The sequence below is a fragment of the Sceloporus undulatus genome, chromosome 4 (assembly GCF_019175285.1).
Source record: "Sceloporus undulatus isolate JIND9_A2432 ecotype Alabama chromosome 4, SceUnd_v1.1, whole genome shotgun sequence".
In the NCBI taxonomy this organism is placed as follows: domain Eukaryota; kingdom Metazoa; phylum Chordata; class Lepidosauria; order Squamata; family Phrynosomatidae; genus Sceloporus; species Sceloporus undulatus.
The window spans coordinates 241,456,228-241,461,884 of NC_056525.1; positions in this window are offsets into that span (position 1 = coordinate 241,456,228).

Here is a 5,657-nt window from a genome sequence, read left to right on the forward strand (position 1 = left end):
GCAAAGAAGGTGTTGAGTAATTCTGCCTTTGCTCTGTCTTCTGTTAGAATTTTGTCATCTTCTCCACAGAGTGGCCTTACCATTTCCTCCTTCTTCCTTTGGCTGTGGACATATCCAAAAAAACCTTTTTGTTGTGCTTAACCTCTAGCAAGCCTGAGTTCATTCTGCGCTTTAGCTTTTCTGACTTTACTCCTACATGTGCTTGCTATTTGTTTGAATTCCTCTTTGGTGATTTCCCCATTTTCCCACTTCTTACACATGTTCTGTTTAAAACTTAGCTCAGACAAAAGTTCCTTAGTCATCCATCCTGGTTTCTTGAGGCATCTCCTATTTTTCTTCCTCATTGGAACTGTTTAAAACTGTGCCTTCAGTATCTCCCTTTTGAGAAACTCCCATCCATCCTGAACTCCCTTCTCTTTTAGTATTCCTGACCATGGGATCACCTCCAATATTTCTCTTAGTTTACTAAAATCAGCTTTCCTAAAGTCTAGAAGGCATGTTTGACTATGCCTGGCTTCTCCTTTCCATTGTATAACAAACTCCAGAAGAACATGATCACTCCCACCTAAGGATCCCACCACTTGCACCCCATTAGCCAAGTCATCCTTGTTGGTTAGGATCAGACCTAAAATAGCTGATCCCCTTGTTGCCTCTTCCACCTTTTGGACAATAAAATTGTCTCCAAAACCAGTGCTAGACCTTGAGGATTTGGCTGAGTTGACTTCCAGCAAATATCAGGATAATTGAAGTCACCCATCACTACTACATCTCTCCTTTCTGAGTGTGTGGTCATCTGTTCTAGAAAGGCATCATCCAATTCCTCCATCTGACTTGGGGGTCTGTAGTAGACTCCCACCATAACATCCTTGTTGTTTCCCTCCCCTTTAATTTTTATCCAGATGCTCTCCACCTGGCTTCCAGGATCAATGTCCTGGATCTCTTCACTGGTGTAAATGTCCCTGATGTATAAGACTAATCCGCCTCCTTTCCTGTTTGGCCTGTTTCTCTTGAAAAGGTTATACCCCTGTATTTCTACATTCCAATCATGAGACTCCTCCCACCAGGTTTCAGTGAGGTGTATTATATCATATTTGCTTTGTTCACAGAGATTATCCATGTGATGTAGACCAAGCCTCTAACAGGGTTCATCCTGAAAGCAAATTGGGTGCAATTTAAATAGATATGAAGTCCTAGAGCATATATTTTATTTTTGATAAGCATGCTACTCTTGCTGTGAATAAATTCTTGGCCTCAGGAAATTCTATTAGTCATTCTCCTGCTTCATTTGTTGTACCTAGTCTGAATCTTCCTATTGTTTTGGATTCTTCGTTACTGCCTACTTTACCATTCCAGTTGCCTATGATTAGCTTTAAAACCTGTTTTGGTGTGTTTTCAATTTCTTCTTGAACTCCTTCATAGAATCTTTCAATTTCTTCTTCATCTGTTTCTGAGGTTGGTACATATATTTGGATTATGTTTAAATAATAAATAAATAAAAATTTTATTTCTATCCCGCCTTTCCAGGGATCAAGGCAGCGTACAATAGTGGGATTTATCATCCCAATGACAGATAAAAAGATTACAATAAAAACATTACAATATCAGCATAAAAACAACGGCAATACACAGTAACACTTCCAAGCTAACAATGGGGGGAGGGTAACATAATAGGGCTATTGGGGGTAAGCCTGTTTGAACAAATACATTTTCAGCCCTTTTTTAAATTGGGCTAGGGAGGGGGTTGAGCGGAGCTCGTCGGGGATCAAGTTCCAGATCTTAGGGGCCGCAATTGAGAAGGCCCTTTGCGTGGTGACAGCTCATCTCGCATCTGGAACCTTTAAAAGATGTTTATCCCCAGATCTGAGAGTTACCAGTATGCGTACCACTATTTTTAGGTCCTCCAGATCTAGGAAGGGGCACAGCTGGTGTATCAGCCAAAGCTGATGGTAAGCACTCCTGACCGTCACATCTACCTGGGCTGACATTTGGAGAGATAGATCCAGGAGCACTCCAAAGCTCACAAAAGGAACAAAATCAAGAAGTAATAAAAAGAAAATGGAAGCAATACACAAAGGGGCTGTATAAAAGAGATGAAAAATGAATGGCACATGTAATGAAGAAACATATGAAGATGAACCCCAGATTCTAGAAAGAGATGGAAGCTGCAATATGAGAAATTGGGAAGAATAAATCACTAGAAACAGATGATATTCTAATTGAATTACTACAAACCACACAGAATCAGCTCTAGTGATAACAAAATATGTCAACAAATATGGAACACAAAACTGGGGCCAACAGACTGGAAACAATCAATATTTATCCCCACCCACCTAAAAGGAGATACAACAGAAGGCAGCAACTATAGGACCATAGCATTAATTTCCCATGCACACAAAATTATGGTCAAAATTCTGCAGCATGGACCCTAATCATGTATGGAGAGAGAAATCCCAGAGGTACAAGTGGGGTTCAGAAAAGGAAGAGGCACTAGAGACCACACTGCATACATACAATGGTTAATGGAGCAAACCAAGGGATTCCAGAAGAAAGCCAGCATGTGCTTTATAGACCATAATAAAGTCTTTGACAGCATACATCACAAAAAAGCCACAGAACACTCTTAAAGACATGGGAGTGCCACCACATCTGATGAAAAATCTGCACTTAGGACAAGAGTCTACTGTTAAAACAGAATATGGAGAAACAGAATGGTTCCCAGTTGACAAAGGTTTCAGGAATTTTATCACCCAACTTATTTAACTTGTATGCAGAAAATATAATACAAACAGCAGGTTTAGACTCAGAAGGAGGAGGAGTGAAGATAGGAGGGAGGAACATCAACAATTTACTATATGTGGACAACAACATATTATTAGTAGAAATCATCATAGACTGGGAACAATTATTAAAGAAGAAAACTCTTCTAGAACATGCCACATAGCCCGAAAACCCCACAAAAAACTAGGGCTGCCAGCCATGAACGCCTTCAACTCCACAATTATTAAGGAAGGTAAAAGAAGAAAATGTAAAGGGAGGTTTAGTGTTGAACCATAAAGAAAAGAAAGATAATGACTACTGAAGATCTACAATAATTCACCCTAGATAATGAGGAAATCAAAATAATTAAAAATTCCCTGTACCTTGCATCAAGCAGTGATCTGAACGGAGACTGCAGTCAAGAAATAAGAAGAAGCCTAGGAATAGGCAGGGTTGCCAGGAAAGAACTAGAAAAGCTGCTAAAATGAAAAGATGTACAGTTAGATTTGTCCAAGTCATTGTATTTCCCAACCCCATGTATAGATGTAAAACCTGGACAATAAAGAAAGCGGATAAGAAGAAAACCAGCTCATTTGAGATGTGCTGAGGATACCGTGGATGGCCATATAGACAAACAAATGGGTACTAGAATAAATCAAGCCTGAACACTTTCTGGAAACCAAGATGACAAAATTGAGGCTGTCATATTTTGGCCCCATCCTGAGAAAGCATGGCTCATTAGAAAAGACAATAATGCTAGGGAAGATGGAAGGCAGTAGAAAAGGAGGAGGACTGCACTCTAGATGGTTAGACTCAGTCAAGGAGGTCACAGGCCTGAATCTGTGGGACCTAAGTAGAGCAGTGGCACACAGAGGGGATTGGAGATGTCTTATCCACAGAGCTGCCATGAGTCAGGGTTGACTTCAAGGCAGCTAATGGCAACAACAATAATGCTACTCTTACTGGCTTGTTTTAAATTTGTTGTTTACAGTAGGGATGCAATTCTTCACTTTGGCAGGATACAGACCGCCTATTTGGGGCGGCCTGCACCCGCCCCTTTCCCCGACAGATTGGGGCCTGAGCAGCCGCAGTGGCAGCCCCAGAGGCCCTGCTCTGCCATGTCTCCAGGCCTCAGGGAAGTGGCAAACACCGCTTCCCTGTGGCCTGGAAAGGGGTGTCCTTGGGGCTTCATGCCCCAAGGACACCCCAACAGTGGTGGGGAAAGAGAGAAAGGGGTCACTTGGCCCCTTTCTCTTCCGCATCGCTGGCGCGGCCGTTTAAAAGCTGTGCCAGCAATGCATGGGGCAAAAAGGAGCTCCGTTTCAGAGCTCCTTCCCGTGATGCTGAAAGGGCACCCCAAGCTCCCTGCAGCCTCGCAGGGACATCATGACCACGCTGTGCCATTTAGAGGCGGCTCAGCCATGACTTCATAATGGCGGCGCCTGTGTACACAGGGATATATATATAAAACCAAGCTTCATTTATATACTGCTTCATACCACCTAAGCAGTGTCTAAGTGGTTTACAACTATAAACTAATTGCTCCCAACAATCTGGGTACTCATTTTAGCGACCTCGGAAGGATGCAAGCCTGGGTCAAGCTTGAGCCCTTTTGCTGGTCTTGAACTCACAACCTCATGGTTTTGAGTGAGCGGCTGCAGTGCAGGCATTTAACTGCGTCACCAGGGCTCCTATGGCTAACTAAGGAAGAATTACATAACTTCAATGTTGATGATGAAGACATCAGAATTCTGAGAAGTTTTCTATGCCTTGGTTCAGTTATCAATCAAAATAAAAATGGCTGCTGTCAAGAAATCAGAAGAAGATTTTGGGTGGATCTACACTGCAGAAATGATGCAGTTTTACACCACTTGAAGTGCTGTAGCTCCATCCTTGGGGGTCCTGGGATTCATAGTTTTACAAGGTCTTTAGCCTTCTCTGCTAAACAATGATGGTGGTTCATGAAACTACAAATCCCAGGATGCTGTAGTATGAAACCATGGTATCAGTCTTGGAAGAAACTATATACAATCCTGACGTGGAAAGATACAGCAATGTATACCAAATCCAGGATCATCCATATCATAGTATTACCTATTTCATTTATAAGTGTGCAAACTGGGTAATAAAAAAAACCTGACTGGGGGAAAAATCAGCATTCAAAAAGTAGTGCAGAAGGACAGCTCTGTGAATACAATGGACACAAAGTAATGCATCTGAAAAGAAATTAATCCTGAATTCTCACTAGGGGCCAAAATATATAAACTGAAGCTATCATACACTGAGCATATTATGAGATAAAATGACTTATTGGAAAAGACAACTGAAGGCAATAGTGAAAGAGGAAGACTGCATTACAGGTGGACTGACTCAACAGAGGAAGCCACAGCCCTGGGCTTGCAACACCTGAGCAGAACTGTTAATAACAGGTTCTCTTGGAGTTTCTCATTTGTAGGGTCACCATAAGTCAAAGCTGAGTGGACAGCACATAACAACAGCAAAATATTTGATTGCTGGATTCTGTGATGCATTGCAACAACAACACATTGTCCAACAATGCATTGCACTTGCCCAGCCATGATTTCTTTGTTTAAAATGTGGCTGCTATTGTCTCTTCTTGTTTGAGATATAGGATTCCAAACTTTATTAAAATGAAAGCTCTTGGGACTCCATACTGTCTGCTACAGAAGACGTTCAGTGTTCACATGACAAAACTCTGGAGACACCTGCCCTAGCAATCGATTCTACAGCTCTGGTTCTACATGACACAAAACAAGTAGCCATTAAAGCAACATTAAGAGACAAAGAAGTTTCATTTCGGCTTAATAAAAGAGCTTATTATACATATTTGCTCATGAGGGAAGGTGGCACGGGGAGATGTGAGACCATGGGGAATA